Here is a 25,223-nt window from a genome sequence, read left to right as displayed (position 1 = left end):
ATAGCCAACTGACTCTCAGATAGGACCCAAAAAGTTAGGATAGAGGATACCACTACCACAAAGAGGCCAGTCTCTAGTAGAGTCCCTCAAGGCTCTATGCTGGGTCCACTCCTCTTTGGCATCTACTTCTCAGAAGCCAAGGCCAATGTCAAGGGTCTCTGGCTGGCCAAGTCTACAGATGACTGCAAACTAGGAGCAGTCATAGAACCCCCCCCCCAAATAGTAACATCCTGCAGGAAGGACTAAGACAAAGGACTGGTGCCAAAGCCACGGCTTAAAACTCAATGCCAAGAAATAAATAATACTACCATTTGGGAAATCAGTCACCCTAGGTGATCACCTTATCAATATCACACCCTAGGTGATTACCTTATCAATATCACACCCAAAGAGTAGAACCAGTCATCAGGGATTTGGGTATGTATGTAGATAATAGCATGCCTTTCGACCAACATGTGTTTTTAAGGTAGTAAGGAAATCATTCTATGTTGCTCATCTTATAAATGAGGATATGAGATGGAGGTCCAAGAAAATCATCTTTCCACTGTATTTGGCTCTCATCAGGCCTATCTTTGAGTGCAACACCCCCTTCAGGACGTACCTCACCAAGCACTTGGAACAACTGGAACATCCACAGAAGTTCCTCATAAAAATAATGCAAGGCATAAACAGCATGTCCTCTGCAGATCACTTCAAAGCCTTATTGATATACTCTGTTTCCTACAGACTGTTGAGAGGTGCTCTATGCCTGGCATACAAGGCATCCTTAGATCCCACTCTGATGGACCCTTTACATATCTGCAAAATGAATATCATCAGAATTACTTGATCTAGGGATTTAAATATTGCTTCCAATATAAATATGATAAGTTGATAGGACAGGTATGTGTCTCAGAGAATTCCCCTTCTCTGAAGCAGGCTTCAAGCCATGTGAAGCAGATCTCTTCCTTCACCCTATTCAAGAGAAAGCTGGACCAGGTGGATGAAAAATCAGAAATACAACCTGTGTCTAGCACCTACATGTCTGTAATGGACAGATGCAGTCTGTAAATCCTGCTCTAGTTTAAAGGCAACTAAATTTGTGGGATACAATTGGGATGATTGCTTAGGCTTATAATGGCCCCAGTGGTTGTTAGCCTAGTATACACTATCAGCCTTTGAGCCTGTGTAATACTTGTCTGTCTCTAGTGGAGGTTAGAAGTATTGCAGCAGAACAGGCCTATATTAGGGCAATGCAGAAGGAAGGCCCTCACATTGGGACACATACATGGAAGGACATTTGTATTACCAATATTTCTTTCCATGTCATAAATTCTGGGGGAGGGGTAGCTAAAACCAAATAAGACTTAAAGTCTCAAAAGACTAGAAATGTTCTTTACTACCCCTTGAATTTTACACCTTAATGAAAGGATCAAGTTAATATGGGGTATTAGGGATGAAAAATCATCCAATATGCCTCGGTGGTGCAGCTGTAGTGTTGCCGCCTCACAGCAAGAGGTTCTCCCATTCCATTCTCGGCTGGAGCGCCTTCTGTGTAGATTTGCATGTCGTCCCCGTGGGCAAGTGGCGTTCGAAAGACATGCGTGAATGGGCGTGCCTTCGTTGAAGGTTAGGTGTCGGGCTGGCACCTCGGCACAGCAAAAATCTATTGCCGATCATTAGCAGACCGGAATTCCGCTGTGGCGACCCCTAACCAGGAAAAGCCGAAAGAAGAAGAAGGGATGAAAAATCATCCAGTAGTCTGCAGACTGGAATGGTCTGAGACAGAAAAGTATGGTCAAAGATAACTGTCAAGAAAAGAAATCTTTATAAATGCACAAAAATAGAAGGCATGCTGGCAGGGAATCTCAGTATGCTGTATACAAATCACAGGGAAGTAAATACTGTGGGAATAAATAGCCAGGGAATTGTTACAGCTAGGCTTGTAGTCTAGTACCAACCTATGAACCTATGTACAGCACATTTACTGTAGTCACATACCCACTGTGAGGACATTCCCTGAATAACCAGTCAGCTACAGTCCTTTATTCCACGCCCCAGCTTTGGACTCCACACGTTGAATTACTTTGTATACCTACACTTTATTTTGATGTGTGTCTCACTGACTGATTGTTTTATATGTAGTGTGATATATTTTGCCAGACTGCATACTTAAAGTTATTTATGCTACTTTTTTGACATTTGCTCTGAACAGAAATTATTTGTAATGTTGTTTTCTAATGGAGCATTATTGTGAGATTTTTATAAAGTTCTGTATGGCTATAATACACCTATTGACTGACATAACATTAATAAAGTACAATTGCATTGTTAATGCTCACCATTTATATATGCAAGGTGCAAAGCTACTAAAACTGTGCTTTATTGTTAATTTTCTGCTTCTCTTTTTCAAGTATCACAATATACCCATTTCTAGTTAGGTTTCAAACCATCTTGAAACAAAATAATTCTGAATTGTTATTCATTGTTGCCGCTGTCGACTGTACTGATTACAGCATATTGCTGGAAAAGCAGTCGTGCAGTTTTCCCATCCTCCTTTGTGTGCTCAGTATTAATTCATGATGTGCTGATTTCTTGACAAATTAGGAACTTTACTATTCCTGTTACCTCAGCAACCAATGCAGTTTATTAGATTACAGGGTATCATTATTGGTGAGTCTGGTCACTGGGCCTAATTGTTTATTGTGCAACCTAGCTGATTTAATTAGTTTTACCTGTTTGGTGGGGTGTCTGGTGAATTGCATCACCCTTATCTTATTACACCTGTTTCCACAAAAAAGAAAATTGAACCTGTTATTGACTATCAGACAAACAAGCCTTACCCCATGTCTAGGCCCTGTGACTTATGCTTCCATGTAACTACATGCATTTATTACTCTTAACATTTGCTCAGAGTTGATCATATACACATCAACGGATTATAACTCAATTGCATTACTATTACAACCACATAAGCTTTTTTCTCCAGTTGCAAACTGTTCATTGTAACCACCTGCTCTATTGCAGAGTAAAAAATAATTAAATAACATATTTAATCACAAAAAGGAAACAGCTGCATCACTCTTGCTTTGATTCAGTACTGCTGGGCTTCGTACATGTCTGTTTCTTGTCTAACCTTCCAGTTAAAGAAGAAATATTTGTGTGTAAAGTTTAATTAACAATGTAAGTGGGATGCATGTGCTGATTTACATGAGTGACTACAGCGGTCACAAAAATGTGTCCCATTTCCACAGGAGACTCCGAAAATACAGTTTGCAAGGCATCAATAAGCAAAGAATATATATGAGGTTGCAAACAGATAAACAGTACCAGTGAACAGCTATAAACTCATTTGTACTAAGCTGTGGCAATCATTGTTGGTTCATCAGTTTTTCTCACTGGGAATTTAGTACTCGTGATATAAAAACAGATAAATAATACAAAAAATAATAAGCGCCAGCTTCTTCCCATGCCAGACAGAAGGCCCAAACTACTGCTCAATCCTAACTTCCCATGCCAGACAGAAGGCCCAAACTACTGCTCAATCCTAACTTCCCATGCCAGACAGAAGGCCCAAACTACTGCTCAATCCTAACTTCCCATGCCAGACAGAAGGCCCAAACTACTGCTCAATCCTAACTTCCCATGCCGGACAGAAGGTCCAAACTACCGCTCAATCCTAACTTCCCATGCCGGACAGAAGGCCCAAACTACTGCTCAATCCTAACTTCCCATGCCAGACAGAAGGCCCAAACTACTGCTCAATCCTAACTTCCCATGCCAGACAGAAGGCCCAAACTACTGCTCAATCCTAACTTCCCATGCCGGACAGAAGGCCCAAACTACTGCTCAATCCTAACTTCCCATGCCAGAAAGAAGGCCCAAACTACTGCTCAATCCTAACTGAAATTCGTATTCCTTATACTGTATCTATCATGTCTAAAAACATCCTTTAACAATTAAATAAAATAAAGGACTGATAATACACACCTGATAAGTGACATGCTTTTTTCATAACCCTTCATTCTTTGACTCTGGTGCATGTAGCATTACTTTTTTGTTTTTTGTAAACAAGCTAAGTGTACAGATCCAACAGAGCCTTTCAGCAGTGGCCAGGGTATCATAAATGACAGGGGAGAACATAACTAGGCAGTGCAGGCACTAGGGCAATTTGCAGTGACTCAGCAGGTTACAGACTCTAATCTGATGTTGAAAAATCAATAGGGTGCAAGGTCTTTCCCTGTCAGGAACATGAATTTACATCTAGTACTGATACGACAGCATAAGGTAGGAGCCATACACACCTGAGATTATTGAAGAAGTTTGGCAATATTTAAACAAAAATCCTAATGATAAGATTGGGTTCTGTATAAACTGAGTTTTCCACTTTGCATTGTTTTTTGTTTTCAGTAGTTTTCGTTGTTTTGTTTGTTCAGTTTATTCAATGTTAACCATGGCACTGACTATTTATTTAGTCGTTCATTTATTTATATATGTATATATGCATGTACATTAACAAATGTCTAAATAAGTAAATCAATACATCTGTCTGTTTGCAGGAAAGCTTCACCCTGTGAATCATAGGTGCATGCAGATAAATTGCTGTGCCCACCTATACATTTTATGCTTTTCTCTACATGAAAATTGCATACAAAGGATGACTGTGAATTGTTGTATTGTGCACCTTACCCTTCTGAGCAGTGTACCAGGATACTGAAGGACCTTAATAAGCATTGGTCCCACCTCCTGAATGCTGCATTTACAAAGATCTCCAAACCTCTCACTGCTCAAGAGATCAAAGTTGTGCTACTGTGCAGTGAGGGAACTATGAATCAAGACATCCTTGCATAGGCTACAAGTCAACTTGCATGCAAGTTGCCTATGAATTCCACCTGGTATGTCCAACCAGTAACTACAATAAATTCTAGTTCTTGCACAGATTTCCAACAAACTACCATAAAAAATATGTACATTGATATACCTTTCCCCAAGGTATGAGCACCATTACACCACCATCAAAAATTAAAACTGTCTTACAGTCCATGCCAGAGCCTCTCTTCATCTTTCATTATTCACCTCTGAAGTGTTGTAGATGAAATAAAGGACTGATAATATGCACCCGATAAGTGACTTGTTTTTTTATAAGTGCCCTTATCAAACTCTTCCCATACATCCTCACTGATGGTGTTTATCATGTACTCCATTACAAAGGTCACAGTTTGCTCAGGCTGTTGGTCAAAAAAAATGCTATAAAGTAGTATCCCAGAACTGGAACTGCCTTCCAGAGGAAACTGGGAAACAAACTAAATATTCATTGTTCCAGAAAAAGCTTGCTTCCCACCTCAAACAAGCATACAGCTGCACCTGCATCCATGGCGATAGCTGACTAACCAGCCTCATACATTTAATCTCCATAACATACTTGTTAGATTTCTACTACAGTAACCCTTCTACCCCTTGAATGACATTAAATATTGACGTAGATATATAAACATAAAAATGCAGACTTTGACACTCCACTATGCATGCATTAAGAAACAGCCTTGACACATGCAAACTTTACAATGAGGAAACAAATAAAAACATATTTCTGAGGGAAAAAGCCTCTCTGCACCCTCACACCCCTTCTAATTATATATACTGACTTCAAGATCTCACAAACACAGCTTAAGAGAATAATCCGTAACCCCAGGAATTGTGTGATCTCAGACATCTATTGACCATATGCTTAGGCAACCATACATAGATGTGCTGTAAGTAATCTTAGAACTAGCACATGCAGAGCATTTGCATGTCTCTTGCCACACTACTTACAATTTATGTATCAGTAGATGTATTAATTCTTTCATAGAAAGGTTGGCACATTACCTGACATAAAGGATACAAAGTAGAGGCATGAAGTCATTGGGTCAGCTAGACAATTCCCAGCATGGTCCTGACTAACTACAGTTATCATTACAACAGCATAACACTTATGAGTTTTAACCTGACTGGTTGTCATGCATTTGTTGCCCATTCTTAACATGGCAAATTATACCTACTTACAGCATCACAGATAAATTGATGTACTAATCGATATGTAATCAGTGACAATAGGTGTATAAAGTGTCTGTATCACTTAAGCACTAGCTACATAGGATGAGAATACAGTACATAAACTATAACCTATTAGCTACCGGAAGCAGTAGATAGGAAGAACAGAGATGAAAGATGAGACTATAGCACACATTTATGACCACCAGCTTGAGTGAGTTGACAATGAACTGTAAGTTAAAGTATCTATAAATAACACATCAGGTAAACTGGAGTTAGATCTGATGAAGCTCTGTTAAGGGTGAAAGCACTCAGCTATGTAATATTTTTTTTCAATAAAGAAGTATCGATTTCTAAAGAAGTTATACGTTTTTGATTATTCTGAAGTCACAACTAAGATTGGATACTGTTTCATGATTCTTTTTTTCTAGATTTTAAGGAAGCTCAGCCAGCAACTTTGATTCTCAAGAAGTTCCGGTTTTCTCTGTAGATTAATATATATATATATATATATATATATATATATATATATATATATATACATATATATATATATATATATATATATATATATATATATATATATATGGTTTACTATTGAAATTGCGAACATCACTCGGTCGACTGTTGTATTGTCGAACGCATAAGGTAGGAAACGCAAATGTCGAAGACATTATAATCGATCGAGGAATGGTTTTAACATGGGTCGAGGTAGGTGTACAGTATTATTCCCTACTACAACCATCTTCCCTACCTTGACCCATGTTAAAACCATTCCTCGAATGATTATAATGTCTTCGACATTTGCGTTTCCGACCTTATGCGTTTGACAATACAGCAGTCGACCGAGTGATGTTCGCAATTTCAATAGTAAACCATATATATATATATATATATATATATATATATGTGTGTGTGTGTGTGTGTGTGTGTGTGTGTGTGTGTGTGTGTGTGCATGCATGTATGTATATACATATCTATAGATATATGGGTCTACTTCATAACATCGACCTACAGTTTGTCGACTGTCAAAATGGCAAGACAAAAATGCCATAATTTTACAAGCACAAACTCCCTGAACATCGTATATCCTCTCTGGGAAAGTAACCACTTGGCCACCAATGATAAAATCACAAACAGTAACAAATTACACTAACTGAAGTGGGAGGCTTTGCCCCCCACACCCTCCTACTTAAATATACCAACTCCAAGATTGCTCTACAGCGGAGAAAGGGTGCAGTTCTCCATGGTGGCCAAGTGGTTACCTTCCTGGAGAGTATATACAATGTTCCGGGAGTTTGTGCTTGTAAAATTATGGAGTTTTCCTCTCACCATTTTCACAGTCGACAAATTGTGAGTCGATTTTATGAAGGGGACCCATATACGTGTGTGTGTGTGTGTGTGTGTGTGTGTATGTGTGTGTGTGTGTGTGTGTGTGTGTGTGTGTGTGTGTGTGTGTGTGTGTGTGTGTGTGTGTGTGTGTATATATATATATATATATATATATATATATATATATATATATATATATTTATATATATGCACACATATATAAAAGCTACTTAAATGCAGTCACCTCTGTTTGCATTTGCGTGCATCTTAGTTCTGCATATTTGCTAACTGTTCTGACTATAAATCCTATACACTTCTATGCAACACATTAATAGATATAACTTCCACAATAGCTCTTGGGTGTAAGGTATTGAACTTCCTGTAAAAAATTACCTATAAATTTTGTAAATTCTCAAAATGTTCACATTAGGGCTTTCCAAACTGTACTGCTCAATGTGGTTATCACTCACTGCAGTGTGAAACTATTAAACACAATTTACCCCAATAAACTGCACACAATGCTGGACTTTAATATTACACTTTAAAATCACACAAACTATTTTGAAAATAAAACAGATAAGCACTTTTGTTTCATTAATACAAAACTTTATCAGACAATAAATACTACATTATACATATATAAATAAATGAACCTAACAGTTCGTCAATCAGTGTTAGTAGTTGTTTAATGATGTTTTTATATTATGTTTAAGAAGTTTCATTATGTGTATGATTAAGTCAGCCAGAGAGGTTTATGTCACTTTAAGATGAGTTTTTTTTTTCCTGAATGAAGGTTGGATCATGTGACGCATATTACTTGTTCCTGTAAGATATTTAATGAGATAAGGTGAAGCTTTATTGTCAGATAATGTTTTGTATTAACGAAATAAAAGCGCTTGCCTGTTTTATTTATAAAATAGTTTGTGCGATTGTAAAGTGTAATATTAAAGTGCAGCATTGTGTGAAGTTTATTGGGGTAAATTGTGTTTAATAGTTTTTTTTTTTATTTTATTTTACATTTGTTGACCGGGATAGTCCGACTGGATGCATGTCCATTTTCAGCATAGGCCCGGGGACAAAAGCTCCAAGGGTAAACAGATACAGCATTACATAATACCAGAATCACATATTACAAACAGACTATTTACAGAGATTACATAAGTAAGCAAGTTAAACAAGTTCCATAGGTTAGAGTTAATCCTGAGTGAAAGTCAGGATTAAATTAAATTATACAGTAAACTGGTTAACAGATTTTTAGACATTCTAGAGCGAGTTAGCCAGGCTTAATACATTGACATAGCCAGTTAAGTGATAAATGTTGTTTGAGTCTAGTTTTAAATTGACCTAAGGTGGAAAGTAAGGTAATATCAGCTGGAAGAGAGTTCCAGGATCTACTTACAGAGTTTGCAAAGAGAGAGTCACCGGCTGTGTTATTAATTTTGCTAGTCTGAATTAGTAGTTTGTTAGAGGATCGAAGCGGTCTAGGATTGTTATAGGGGGTGATAATATTTTTAAGTGCAGGAGTATTGTCCGGATTATAGAGGATTTTATAGGCCATAATCAGTTGGTTATACTGGATTAGGCTGGGTAGTTCAAGCCACCCAAGCTGATTTAGATTGATGCAATGATGTGTCCTAAAAGGCAGCCCAGTGGCAAACCTGGCAATGTGGTTGTAGCAAATTGAGAGTTTGTTAAGGACAGTCTTGTTTAAATTCGAGAGTAGAGGGGATGCATACAGAAGGGTTGAAAGAAGGTGAGAGCGAGCTATGGCAATTTTAGCTGGAGGGGTTAGGAAGGCTTTTATTCTGTAAAGTGACCCTAGTTTTTTATTGATGGTTTTGATAGTTTGGTTAACATGTAGGTCAAATTTTAGATTATTGTTTATGATGACACCTAATAGTTTTGTAGAAGGGTCAGGGGAGATTATTGTGCCATCATTTGAATTTATGGTAAAGGTGAAAGCGGTAGACCTACGTGCTGGTGAAAATAACAGCATTTTAGTTTTTTTGGGATTTAGGATCAGACGATGTTCAGAAAGCCAGTTTTCTATTGTATTAAAGGTGGTCTGGGTAGCTGACCATAACTCTACTGGAGATGTGGCTGAGCAAATCAGAGTAGAGTCATCAGCATATTGGATACAGCTGACTTTTGGGATGACAGTATAAAGGTCATTAATGAAGATGGAGAACAGCAAGGGCCCTAGTATAGAGCCTTGTGGTACTCCAAGGGTGTTAGGTAGAAGGTTAGAGAGTTTGTTCTGCCAGAGGACAGCCTGCTGTCGACCATTCAGGTAAGATTGAAACCATTGGAGGGCTCTAGTATCTAGACAGAATGTTTTCAGGGTGTGGATTAAAAGTTGGTGATCAACCATATCGAATGCCTTGGAAAGATCCAAGAAGAGGGCTGAGGATATATAATTATTGTTGCGATTATGGTTTATGGTGTTGGTAAAGGCTAGGAGGGCTGAAGTAGTGCTGTGATGAGGACGGAAGTCATGCTGAGTGTCTGCCATAAGGTGATTCTGGATTAGGTGGTGCATGAGTTGTCTATGAATACATTTTTCCATAATCTTTGCAAGTGGAGAGAGTATAGCTATTGGCCTATAATTGGAGAATTCAGTAGAGCTGCCTCCTTTGTGAAGTGGGATTACATAGGATATTTTCCAGATGGTTGGAAGTTTAGCTTTTACTATGGTTCGATTGATTAGTATTGAGACAGGGTAAGCAATAGCATCAGCTGATTTTTGTAGGTACTCGGCAGGGAGTTGATCAGCAGAAAGTGTAGTGGGTTTTAATTGTTTTATCAAGGTACACATAAGTGAAGTGTCGACTGGTTGGAAACTGAATGCAAGTAGGTTTCTAGGGGTGCTACTTTCAGGACCAGGGGAGCTAAGAGGTAGTTGGCTAGCTAGGGCTTGAATTGTCTCAGTAAAGAATCGGTTAAAACTGTCAGAAACATCTTCAGGGGTTTTATCAATAGTAGCAGCAGGGATTGGGGTTGAAGTTTGTCCAGGATGTAGTAGATTATTTAAACCTGCCCAAAACTTCTGAGGGTTATTTTGATTTACTGTCTGTAAATTACAGTAGTATTGTTTTTTGTCTTGTAAAATTGTTTTTTGGTTTCGTTCCTAGATTGCCTGTATTGAATGTGATCTTGAGGGTCTTTAGAAGAACACCATAAAGCCCATGCTTTGTTTCTAAGGGTAATTTTGAGTTTAGACTCTATAGAAAGCCATGGTGCAGTTTTTGCCTTGGTTCTCTTTGAACGAACAGGTGCATGCAAATCAAGGCTCTCAAGGAATTTGTTGTTAAAGTATGCTACTGCTTCCTCTAAGGGGAGGTGTTTTAGAATAGACCAATTACATGAGTTTAGTTCTTGTTGGAATTTGGCAGGGTCAAAGTTTTTATTGTTTCTAACCTTTCTGAGTAAGGGTTGTTGGGAATTAATGGTTTTGTGCTTAATTACATATGTGAGAAGGTGATCGCTTAGGCCATCAAGGAGGGTACCAGAGGTGTACAGTTGGGGGTGAGTATTTATGAGTACCCAGTCAAGTATGCTTTCTTTTTGGTTGGGTTTCTCAGTTTGTCTCATGCCTGTGGACTCACTGTACTGTCATGACTAAATCATTGTTAATTAACTATTATAATGTACTGTACATATTGTAACCTGCTACAAAATATTCAATTTGATGCTTTCTCAATAAAATACAAAGCATTAGAATATCACTTTACAAACTATCAATGTGGAATAAATGTTAATACCAGTCTATATACATGTTGTTTTGTATCATTGCTGCTTTGGTGCTGGGGTTATGGCTGAAAAGAATCCTTGGACATGCCCACCTACACAGGAAATAAATTTAAAAAAATAAATGATCCATTTCAGTCCAGTTTTCATGCAAGACATGGCAATTAGACCCTACTAGGACATTAAATGATATTTTAGTGGCAAAAGATCAAGGTAGCTGCTCTGTGTTGATCTGCCATGATTTATTTTCAGCATTTGACATGAATGAGCATGTTATCCTTCTGGACCATCTATAGGCTTAGTCTGGAATCTCTAATTATGTCCTTTATTAGTTTGCCTCATACCTTCCAAGATATGTTCAGAATTAGTTTGTCTCACTTTTCCCTTCTGCCTCTTGAGTACTGTATGGCTGTCTGCTGGTCTCCTGTTGTTTTTCCATGTATACTATGCAAATGAGATTGCACCAGAAGTAAATGCTATTAACTGAACCAGAAGTAAATGTCTGTTATTAACTCCCTAGCAAATGATGTGAAGTCCTGCAAGTCTTGAATGTGCAATAATTGCCTGAAGCTTAACATTTTAAGATTTTTCCATGGCAATACAGGCCACCTTAAGTATCTCCAGATGTCCAGACTTAAATACCTGCATTATTGAGTGGGGAGAGACTAAGGCTCAGGAGCTGAGTGTCAGCTATAGTCAGGGCTTCCTTTTACAATCTAAGAAGCACAGTCCACATCAAATGTTTTCTTCCATCTGAGTACCTCTCAGTGGTAGTTTATGCAACAGCAAACAGAAACATTAGATCCAAGGATTTGAATTTTTTTGTGACATAAAAGACATGTTGGTGAGATAGATATGTGCCTCAGAGGATCTCCTTGTTCTGGAACAGACTCCCCACCCATTTGGTGAGATAGATGTGTGTCTCAGAGGATCTCCTTGTTCTGGAACAGGCTCCCTATCCATTTGGTGAGATAGATGTGTGTCTCAGAGGATCTCCTTGTTCTGGAACAGGCTCCCCATCCATTTGGTGAGATAGATGTGTGCCTCAGAGGATCTCTTGTTTTGGAACAGGCTCCCCATCCATTTGGTGAGATAGATATGTCTCTCAGAGGATCTCCTTGTTCTGGAACAGGCTCCCCATCCATGTGAATTAGAGCCTATCCCTAACCCTATTAAGCGTATCCTTGACCAACAGATGCAAAATTGGAAATTCACCCCGGGTCTGGCCACCATGTCTCTGATAGACAGAGGCAGATGGTAATGTCCAATCTAACATACTCGCCCCCACATAACATCTAGAAACTTCCTAACTAACATACCCCCTTCTATTAAATGCCCATGATACATAGGGACACTATTGGGTTCAATTGTATGGCTATTCTTATAAAGATCCTGGTAGTAATTAGCCTGGTATATATCTTTGAACTTATTAACCTATTCTCATCTATTCATGGCTTCATAACTGCTGTTCCCCATAATTCCCTTCACCTAGGACTTTAACTCAGAACTCAGTTATCCACAGCTGATTCAACATTCTCCAACCCTACTACTTACTTATATGCATTATTACCTCTCATTATGAATAAAGCTCTAAGTATGATCTATAAAACTTAGCTTTGATTAGCAGACAGGGTGCTGGAGGACAAAGACAGACAGACAGTCAGGGCTGGATAGGAGTGAGCAGTTGGGAGAATGGCAGTTCTCCACCTTACTGCTGTGCAGATACTTATTAGAGGAAAGGTAGTTTGCATGTAGCAATAGTCCAAGCATGCATGAGGTCCCTGTCACACCATGTATGTGGTAGCCTTTATGCAGCATAAAGGAAAAACGTGCCTCACATCTACAAGCATGCATGTACCCGACCAAGGGTAGGATTAGGGTCATATAACATAGAAACTCTGATGGCTGCCTACATGATGGTATCACAAGCATGGCAGTCACCCCACGGAGAAAAGATGGGTCAGATTCACTGTCGGAGGGATTATGGTTGGCAGGCACCAGGCATAAAATAGTTAGGCCAAGTTTGCAATGGGTGCCAAAGTTCTGCACAAAATAGGTTCTACTTATTTGCTGGAGCTCCTTGTTCCTTGCAGGCTAGCTAGTCCGCTGTGCTCTGCCTCTGTGAGCTTATTAGTAATCTCTAAAGAGTAACTGGGCTCCTTGGGCCTTTTGACTTCAGACACACCACACCTCTACATCCTCTTGCCCCAGCGGCTATGGGAATCTACCACACTGGCTAACTTTAAGAGATCTCTTTTCTAATTTACATATGATTTTTCTATTGCTTGAAGTATATATTCCAAGACTACATCTTAACTGCAGACATTTGACATAACTTTATCTGTTTTATTGCACTACGCTTAATATGTTAAGCGTGTTAATAAATTAATAATTTGAATATTAATGAGCTAAAACTTTAGAGCCCCCGAAAACTGTTTCTGCATTTTTTCTTAAAATGACAGTATTTTTATGTTGGGTATTTCTTGGACCTGAAAACACAACACTCAACCACTTCAAACAATCAAATACTGCACTCACCACTTCAAACAATCAAATACTGCACTCAACCACGTCAAACAATCAAATACTGCACTCAACCACATCAAACAATCAAATACTGCACTCAACCACATCAAACAATCAAATACTTCACTCAACCACATCAAACAATCAATACTGCACTCAACCACTTCAAACAATCAAATACTGCACTCAACCACGTCAAACAATCAAATACTGCACTCAACCACGTCAAACAATCAAATACTGCACTCAACCACTTCAAACAATCAAATACTGCACTCAACCACTTCAAACAATCAAATACTGCACTCAACCACGTCAAACAATCAAATACTGCACTCAACCACTTCAAACAATCAAATACTGCACTCAACCACTTCAAACAATCAAATACTACACTCAACCACGTCAAACAATCAAATACTGCACTCAACCACTTCAAACAATCAAATACTGCACTCAACCACTTCAAACAATCAAATACTGCACTCAACCACATCAAACAATCAAATACTGCACTCAGCCAAGTCAAACAATCAAATACTACACTCAACCACTTCAAACAATCAAATATTGCACTCAACCACTTCAAACAATCAAATACTGCACTCAACCACGTCAAACAATCAAATACTGCACTCAACCACTTCAAACAATCAAATACTGCACTCAACTACGTCAAACAATCAATACTGCACTCAACCACTTCAAACAATCAAATACTGCACTCAACCACTTCAAACAATCAAATACTGCACTCAACCACGTCAAACAATCAAATACTGCATTCAACCACTTCAAACAATCAAATACTGCACTCAACCACTTCAAACAATCAAATACTGCACTCAACCACTTCAAACAATCAAATACTGCACTCAACCACATCAAACAATCAAATACTGCACTCAGCCAAGTCAAACAATCAAATACTACACTCAACCACTTCAAACAATCAAATATTGCACTCAACCACTTCAAACAATCAAATACTGCACTCAACCACGTCAAACAATCAAATACTGCACTCAACCACTTCAAACAATCAAATACTGCACTCAACTACGTCAAACAATCAATACTGCACTCAACCACTTCAAACAATCAAATACTGCACTCAACCACTTCAAACAATCAAATACTGCACTCAACCACGTCAAACAATCAAATACTGCATTCAACCACTTCAAACAATCAAATACTGCACTCAACCACTTCAAATAATCAAATACTGCACTCAACCACTTCAATCAAATACTGCACTCAACCACTTCAAACAATCAAATACTGCACTCAACCACTTCAAACAATCAAATACTGCACTCAACCACGTCAAACAATCAAATACTGCACTCAACCACGTCAAACAATCAAATACTGCACTCAACCACTTCAAACAATCAAATACTGCACTCAACCACGTCAGACAATCAAATACTTCACTCAACCACTTCAAACAATCAAATACTGCACTCAACCACTTCAAACAATCAAATACTGCTAGTGAAGTAGCACATGGCACTGGGCGAAAATAAAAAAACTTTAATAGACCAAGTTAAGCACTTTTGTCTTGTCTGTAACTCAGGACTTCATCAGACCTGAAAAAAAGCCACAATTCAAAATGCTTACAAAGGAAAAAATCATCACTACATGTCAAAGTCCATCCAATCACAATACTAAAACTAAACTTTAGCTCATATGATGTTTAAATGTTGTTTAGGTTTTCATACACAAAATTCATATTTACCAGCAAATAATAAAAGAATTGGGAGGTGTTTGGCTGTGTACAATGAAACACTTTTTTGAGTATGTTCAACTTTAAGTGACATTGCTTTAATGAACATAATGTTGTCCTAATTTTATTAGTGCATTTGATGGGAATAGTGTTATGACTGGATGAACTTTTACTTTTTAAGCATTTTGAATTGTGGCTTTTTTCAGTTCTGATTACAGATTGGCAAAAGCACTTAACTTGGTCTATTAAAGTTTTTTATTTTAACCCAGTGTAGTGTGCTACTTCGGTGATGGTATTCGATTCCTTGATCCCTCTGTGAAGCCTTGCTATAAAGATTTTCCTCTGAATTAACATTAAAAGGGATGAGAGTGCCAAAAGATTTAGGATTGCATTGTAGTCCCTTTTGTGGCCCATTTTTCTTCCCATCTCTCTAATGACATTCAGGCTCCTCTATCTGACAGATATCTGTGGTCCCATCCTCTGCAGTTCTCATGCTATTGCATGTGCCCAGTGTGACCTGCACCTTCCCTACTGGGAGAGATGCAGTGTATGGAGACTTCTGAACTCCATGTGTGGGCTCTATAGGGGCTATTCCTTGCAGCACTGCAAAGTTAGATGGGCCAGGTAAGGGACCATCACAACTGCAGCCTGGTGAGTGATTGTTCCCTGTTCAGCTCCCCTTCCTGTATATTGATGACATATCTTATAATAAGGCTGAGCAAATTAAGACGCAGGCCACACCTCACCTCCAAAACTCTTCTGCATGTACCACAGCCTGGCAATCTACTCCAAGCTGTGGTCTCCACCAGGGCTCCAACAAGGTCCCACTCAGTATGCTCCCCCCAGAATAAGCACATCCATCCTCCCCTGCCTGTACTGTTAGGCACCCAAGTCACTAATCAAACTCAGGTCCCCTGTACTGTACTTACGACTTCATCCTTCTGTGCAGGTGATACAAGGTGCATCATAGTCTCTGTTTCTACGTTTCCATAAGCCATTCAATTAGATCTTTAGTTTAACAATAAGAAACATTTTAAGGTATCCCCACAAGAAGAGTCTTGCATGTAGCTTATATAATTCCCAAAATTCAGCACTTTGTTACATCAGCCCTGTTGGTAACTTGCATATTGTAGCATGACAATTTCCATGCCTTCTGCAAACCTCACAGAAAGGGTATCAGAAGTTACAATGAGGGCTTAATATAAACCTGTTGACACAGTTGTTTTCCATCAGCCCCAAAATCAGATAAATAAGGTCTATGCATGGGTAACTACAATGTGCATCTGAGAAATGAGTAATGCAGTTCTCTGTAATAACATTTTCTTCAATTTCCACTTTCTACAAAGAACTGATTGATAAATAAAAACTAGATCTGCCTCTGCATTACCCCAGGCCGAACTATCCCCCCTCCTTCCACCACCAGCAGCATACTTTGACTATATTCAGACAGAAGGAATTAGTAAAATCTATTTTTAGAAAAAGCACAAATATATTTTTGCCTATGCTATATTATATAGTCATCTCTGTTTCAAAGAGTGTACTCAGTGTGTTTAATGTAATTTCTATGAACTGAAATTTGTAAATACTTTTATCTATTGGCAAAGTTCTTTTTCAGCTTATTATAGCTATCCAGATATTTGTCCTAATGTATATATAGCTTCACACTGTATGAATTGAAGCTGAATTTTTACTTAGTTAATATGTCATTCTTTTGTGTTAGGCTTTGGAATAACTTTATTTAACGGTAACCATATTATGTCAATGTGGAACTTTTCTCTACAGGCCTCAACTGAAAATGGGATATTATTCCAGTATGACTTTCCTGGTGAATAGATGTCAAATAAAATAAATACATTTAACGTGCAGGTTAAAAGCCTGTTACGTATTTGTATGCTGGACTCATCTGAGAATAGCAGGATAGTAAAGTTAATAACTTTAAGTTCCCTTTACACATAATCTATACAGTGGAATGGGATGAAAACCCAACACACTAATGAGATTGCCATAAAGAACACACTAACTGTATGAATACTGGATTGTTTAGTTTTAGTTATTTTTTTAATAATTTTTTTATTGTTTTTACGCAGGAACATACAAAATACAATCTGACACTTAAATGAATTAGCAATAGTTGCAAGTATGGTTCCAGTATAACATCAAAAATAAAAACAACCAATTCTCTAAAACACAACTAAATACACTATTTACAGATAGTGTTACCAAACCATAAGAAAAGGGGAGTCAGAAAAACACCTATAAATCATTATAACCTTGTGGGTGGGGAGGAGATGTGAACTCGTGGGCAATCGCAAATAGAGGGAAGGAGAACAAAGACAGATGGATGATTGAGTCTTACTGCATATAATTACAGGTTCTAATGTCTCATCCTCTGTAACCTACACCTATTCTTCCAGAATATGATTAAAGATGAGTTTCCAAAATTTCTGACAGTAGACTTGTTTGTTTATATTTCTTATAATAAGTTTTTGAGAAGCTCTGTATTTAGTTGTCATATTTCTAAACCCATTCCACCAAAGTTTGGTGCGATCTAGCCAATTTTTCATAATGTATAGCTTCCTTAGTAGACAGAGAGTAGTTAGAACATGATATTTCAATTTTGAAAGCTTGAGGTCTGTAATATGAAGTATAGCTAGTTCCCAAGAAAGAGTTGATCTTTGATAGCCCATTTTCTCTAGACGTATCTTAAGTGAGCACCACAAATAATGTGTGTGTTTGGAGAACCAAAAGACATGTAGGAGGTCAGCTTGAGGAAATGAGCAGCATGGGCAGGAAGGGGAGACTTTAGGGTTGAACTTGTTCAAAATGGTGGGAGTATAATAGATATTATTGTTAATCATTAATTGAGTGTAAACAAGTTTTTTAAATGGGGATAGCTTCATTTGCTTTCAATTGCTTTGAGTTCCTGTTCTTCTATGAATTCACTTCCCTGTTGATCCCAGTACTTAGAGAATAAAAGTGAGGATTCATATTTAATGGCATTCACCAGCTTGTAGGTATTAGTTAGCATTTTTTCCCACTAGAAAGTCTTTCAATGATTGTATCTAATCTAGTTATATCTTCTTCATTAAAAGGCACATCCTTGATTAATGTTAATATAATCTCTCTGATCTGTCATAGAATGATGGTGTATTTATTGCTTACATTTAGAACGCTTCTTAATTCTTGTAACAGTTTTTCCTCTATGTTTATATATGTCCCACACCATATAGTCCTTGATTAAGGGGTAATTGGTAAGATTTAGCAGTTTATTATTTAGTTTGATGTTAGGGTTCATGTGAATAGGTTGAAGCAAAGGTAGGGTCTTGTCCAGTTTGAGGGATTTCATAAAGTCTTCAAATATTTTTAATCTCTGTTTAAGGATGTTGTTTATCTTGATGTTCCTGAGGTTTATTGGGGTTATGAATGAGAAGGCTTTGGGGTTTATGTTATTAGTGATCAGATGTTTGTGCCAAATTTTAACCCATGTTGGGAACCAGATGACTTTTTTTGGACAAAAGCTTGACATTAAGACAATTCTATTTGCACAGAAGATCCAGTAATAGAACTGAAAGTCTGGTAGGCTGAGACCCCCCTTTTCTTTGGGGTAGGACAATTTGGGTCTATATTAAAAGACGAAAGAGGTGTTTCATCGAACACCTCTTGGTCGACACATAAAGAGCAAATGCACTAAAGCGCGAACAACTCAAAACAGTGATTTATTTCCTTACGAAAGAAATTGCTTGACCATCCCCATATCTTTGCTCCTTTCATCACTGTAGTGCAATCTCGGAGTTGGTATATTTAGTTAGGGAGTGTGTGGGGGTACAGCCCTCCATGTTGTTATGTTTGAAAGTGTGTGTATGTGTGTGTGTGTGTGTGTGTGTGTGTGTGTGTGTGTGTGTGTGTGTGTGTGTGTGTGTGTGTGTGCTTGTGCTAGCGATTTCTTTCCCTGGGAAAGAAATCACTGTTTTGAGCATTCGTGCTTTAGTGCGTTCACTCTTTATCTGTCGATCAAGAGGTGTTTGATGAAACACCTCTTCGGTCTTTTAATATAGACCCGGACAATTTAAGGTAGTTTATTCTAACCGGTGTGGGAAACTAGATATATTTGGCCAGCTCTTTATTAACCCTTAGAAAGAAGTTGTTTGGAATGACAAAGTTTGAAGCATTAAAATGATATATTAGTTTAGGAAGGATATTCATCCTGATGATTGCTGCTTTAGATAGCATAGAGAGATTCATCCGTTGCCATCTATGCAGGTCCTGAGTAATATTTGACCATACTTTAAGTAAATTACTCTGGTACATGGATGAATGGTTATGTTCATACATTATCCCTAGGTACTTGAAAGAATAAACTACTTTAAAGGAGGGATCTAAAAAAAGATATTCTTTATGATGTAATGGATTGACAGGGAAGATAAGGGATTTCTTTTGATTGACTCTGTAGTTTGAGATTCTCAAGAACTCATTTATTGATGTAACTGTTTTCCTTAAGTCCATAGTTGGGTGCTCAAAGAAAATATTTAAATTGAATGCAAAAGCAGATAAAGTTATTTTGGTGTCCAAGAATCTGGGGATTGAGTGATACTTTCTTTGTGAGATGTAGAGGAAAAAGGGCTCAATGTATAGATTAAATAGATGGGGGAGAAGCCTTGTCTCATTCTATTAGATATTTGTATGGGTTTTGATAGTGTTTTATTAATGTTTGTTTGTGTCTTTCGGCTTTTCCCGGTTAGGGGTCGCCACAGCAAAACTCTGGTCCGCTAATGATTGGTAGTGGATTTTTACATATTGGGTTACCAGCCCTGATGCACAACCTTCAACGAAGGCATGCCCCATTCACGTATGCCTCCAAAGAGAAGACGCTCTAGCTGAGAATCGAACGGGACAACGTCTTGCTATGAGGCGACAATGCTACCGCAGCAATTATTGTATAAGGATTTGATTAAATTAACAAATTCTTTGGGGATGTTGAATTGGGATATGGCTGAGAATAGAAAGTTCCGCTTGACTCTGTCACATGCTTTACAGGCATCTAACACTGGAGCGTATCTTAGATTTTTTTCCTTTTTAGTAAGATTGATCATGGTATCTAAGGTTAGAGTATTGTCGCATGTATGCCTAGTACACATGAATCCAGATTGTTCAGGGGATAGAATGAAGGGTATAACTTTTTGAAGTCGCTCAGCTAGTAGTGAAGATAAGATTTTAATATCCACATTGATCAAGGAAATTGGCCTATAGTTATGAGGGTTGGATTTGTCCGAGCTGTTTTTGGGGATAAAAGCTGTTTGAGTTATTTAGATACTGATCAGTCATACCATTTAGTTTAATGTTGTTGTAAACTCTTAAAAGAATACATGACAATTTTTGATTGAAGGTTTTATAAAAGTCTGGTGTGTATCCCTCTGGACCTGGGGCTTTGCCTAATTTTAGATTATCTATGGCATCAATTATTTTTTGCTGGTTAAGTGGGACATTGAGTAGCTCTATCTGGTTCCTGTTTAATTTAGGAAACATGAGATTCTTAAAAAATCCCTCAATTTATCCATAGGGGTTTGTTGTATTTCCATCCCATAAATCTCTGAATAGATTTGATGGAATATTTCTATTATTTGTAGATCTGAACTGTATATCTTATCTTGGTGATAAAGTAATGAAACCCTCGTGGCTTCCTATCTATTTTCAGTTATCCTCACCGATGCTTTAGATGGAACTTGTGCCCACTTGGAATATTTGGCTATGGACCTTAGTTCTTGAAAATGTAATTATATTTATGAAGGTCAAACAATTTTCATTGTGTGGCATCAATTAATTTTTCAGCGTCATGGCTTTTATCCAGCTGAAAGTTCTTTTCTAACTCTATTAGCTTATTTTCTTTTTCTTTTACCATTTTCGAATAGTAGGAGGCTTTTTGGATTAGTATCCCTCTAAGTTTCATCTTACAAGCTGCCCATTGTATATCATACGGTATATTGGTGGTCTCTCGATTCTCCTCCAGTTCCATTAGCGTACCTAATATCTCTTGTATCATGTCTGATTTGAGTAGTAGATTATCATTTAAGGACCAGTTGCCCTTGTTTATCTTCCCGGATGATTTGTCTGACAGATTTAATTTCAGTGTTATCATTGAATGATCAGATAGATATCTAGGTTCAGAGTAATATTTAACTTCCCCTTTGGTAAGAGTCTCTGAGATGAGAAAGAAATCTAACATTGACCAGGACTTATGACATTTAGAATAGTATGAATAAATGTTAATTTTTTGAAGGTCATCACCAAAAGAAATAGGATCAATAAGGTATTGGTCTGACATAAGTTCAGCTATGACAATCGATGCTTACAGGTTGTGTGTGTTCGGGTTGCTGGAACGATCTAGGCCCAGATGTATAACCGCATTCCAGTCGCCTCCTATAATGTGATAGTGGTCTGGGTATTTACATACTAGGTTGTATATTAACAAAATAAAATCCTGTTCTATTTGACATGGGCCATATATATAGAGAAAAAGGATTTTCTTCCCATCTATGGGACCTGGGGTTGTGAAAAAACACCATCTACCATATGGATCAGAATTGTATTTTATGATTGATTCTTGAAATGATTTTTTTTATTATAATAGCCACTCCTTTGGAGTTAGCGCTATCCCCAGCTGCAATTACATATTTTATCCATTTTCTATTTATGCCCCCCCTCCAGTCATCCTTAAGCAAGTGTGTTTCTTGAATAAAACATATTTATTTATTTATTTATTTATTTTATATTTGTTTACCGTGGGGGGGTCCGACTGGACAGAGCTGCCCGTTTTCAGCAGAGGCCCAGGGAGAAACTCTCCAGAACATTGCTAACATACTATACATAAGATATTTACACATTCAGTTATAAAAATATAGCAGACAATAACATATGACTGCATAAGATATTTACATAAGCATAGTGGTTTAGACATACAATTAAAAGTATAGCAGGTAGTAACATTTGATTGTTGTTCATTACAGTATGTTCAGTAGAGATAATCTTGAAGATGTACTGTAGATAAGACAAGAAAGGAAAAACTAAAAAAGGCGGAGAATATAGACAATTTCATATGAGGTGCATTGACATTTTAAAAGAAAGCTTTTCAACTTGGTCTGTGGGAGAGTTAGTGGGTATAGATGAGGCAGTGGGGAGTAGGCGGCAGTGAATATAAAGTATATTCGCTTCTGATTTAAAAACTAAGTGCATCAACAATTTTTTCTTATTCTTATCTTGCAAGTCTCTCATGTTCCATGATGCTATTGTCCACATTACCAGAATTTACATTGTAGAGGAGGTATTATCGATTTTAGTTTGAGGTATTTGATTTTTCTACAGACTCCCATCATATTTTCTATAGGTGCCTTAATAGCAGTTTCAGGTTTAGTAGCACTAAGCTCCTTCAATCCTACTCCTGTGCCTAACCAGCTATCCTTCTTGTCTGAAGGAGCTTGAAACAGAAAGGTTACACCCGAACCCTGAGTGTATAAGATGTTGAAAGAATAAGAGTGTAACCTGTATATTTTATTCTAATAACCTGTAAACTAATATACAGTACTAACGCAACTCTGAAATTTGTCATCCTAACCCTACTTACAATAACCACTAGCTTCCTAAATGTATATATTGCCAAGTCTGGAGAAAATATAGGTTTTTGTATTGGTTATCTACAAACCGTGTTTGTTAAAATGAGTGTCATATTTAAGGCTACTCTTATTCCTAGGAAAAGAAATAAGGGAGTTAAAAAGATTTCAACTATCTAATACATCGAGGATTATATCCAACAAAATGTCCTCCATTATGGCAATCAAGAAGATCAGCAGGAAATATTGTAAACTATACACTATTTGTATTCGTGGGCTTTGTAATAGTCGGCCTATGTTAGACCGTGGTATAGTCTAGGTCTTAACTGCAGTCGGAGTAATTGTTAAATTCGGTATAAATTCTTACATACACTTTTTATATTTCCAAATGCTCAGACTCAATCACGGATATAAGAAACCATATAACATATTAATAAAACACAAATATAAAAGTGCTATTGTGGATATTCAGTAAAGAAGACTAAACAAACACTTCCTGAATATTTATATTGGTTTGCGCTAAACAATCTTTCACTGGTCTGTCTGGATTATTTGATATCCTCTGTAGGAGGTATACGTACGTTACTTTCCAGGGGGTGTTGGTCCATCCCTGGTGTTATGCAAAACTGCTAGTCTCTTAATGACCTGCTTGAGGTGATTGTATCTCCTATAGCCATGTGTTCAACTAATTCAGTTCAAAAGTGTGATAGTCAGGCGATATTATAACACAATAACATGCAATAAATCTGGGAGCATAACAGCAAGAACTGCATGGTAGTGTAGCAACAGTCACAAACATTTCCCCCTTTCCTCCATACAAAACATTAAAAGTAGTGTTAATTTCACTACATCGTATTTGCAACAAAATATATGTTAGTTCCAATGATACCATAAAGCTACGTAGCTACATCCTCTCCATGAGCTTTCCATAAAGATAGGTTACTGAACACCTATAAGTTAATTGCCTTTCTTAGAATCGCCGGCTAATTCAGGGCAATGCTGGCAGGGTACAATTGCTTATGGAGTAGTCTATTTGTCGTGTATACTGTAATATACTGATTCAGTTGCATTAATAACAGATACTTGTCATCTGACCTTCCCACTTTACATTGCAGCATATATGCATAGCTGCCATCTGAACAACTATAAATAAGATAAACATCCCCTCCAGCACTGCAATGTATTTTCATAACAAAATGAGCACCTATCCTAACAGGCTAAGGGTCAGTCATGACAAAGCATGAATTCTTTCTTTAGAATTGACTGGGAGGTTAACAGATGAATCTTAAACCGGTAGGCTGCTGCTTCTTTTGCAAAAGTCTCCTAAGGGCTAAATATGTTAGAAAGGAAGTTCATTGCCTCGCTAGCTCAGTCACCCGAATATGACTTTTGTACGTGGAGGCTGTCTCTTTCTGAAACAGCAAGCAGGATTCACTTTGCTCAAAAACTAATAAAAATCGCTGATCCGTGAGGCGGTGGTACAAAAGCCAGCTTCACTAGACAAGGCTGGTATGCAGCAATCTGGTAAGGGGGCAAGTGCTGAAGAAATGTTGACCCTTATCTTAATGAGAGATGGCTCGTATATGGTCATAAATTAGATCGGTATCCATAGCACTGAGTGAAGTCATTTTCAAGAGGTGATCACAGGGTGATTCTTAGTGTTGACACAGGAAGTTGTTACTCAGAATAGCACCTACCATAGAACAGCTTCTATGATTTACGTTCCTGGGCTTTCTCTCTGGTCTTGAGGGTGCATTTCCGGTTTTACTATTTCTATATTTTTCAGAACAGAGAGCTTAAATTCATTTAAGGGGGAAAAGTGGTAGAAGATGCTAGTACCTGGAGATAATAAAAAAGAAAAGTAATTTGTTCCTTGAGAACAGGTTTATGGTTCCAGAGCTTTGCCAAAGCATTTAAGGAATACAGCCTTTGCTCTTTAGGTGAGTCAGCAGCAAACTTCACATCATTGTTGTAGAAGGTTAATGTATTTGGAATGCGCATTTGGAATTTTACATTACGCTTGATTAGGTCCTCACAGTATGGTGAGAGACTTTGTCTTTTTGCTTTGACTGACAGTGGGAGATCTTGTGCTAGGGTGATTTTATGGCCATTCCACAATATTAGCTTTTGTTTCTTGGTGGCTACAAGTATTTTTTGTGTATCTTGAAAGTTCAGGATCTTGACATATATTTATCTTGGTGAGACAGAATCTTGCCTTTTATGCAGTGCACGATGGGCCCTTTCAATGATTACATTATCCGTCACCTCACTGT

Source organism: Protopterus annectens, chromosome 5.part1, assembly GCF_019279795.1.
Source record: "Protopterus annectens isolate FY-2018-M chromosome 5.part1, PAN1.0, whole genome shotgun sequence".
NCBI lineage: Eukaryota > Metazoa > Chordata > Ceratodontiformes > Protopteridae > Protopterus > Protopterus annectens.
This window is presented reverse-complemented; position numbering follows the sequence as displayed.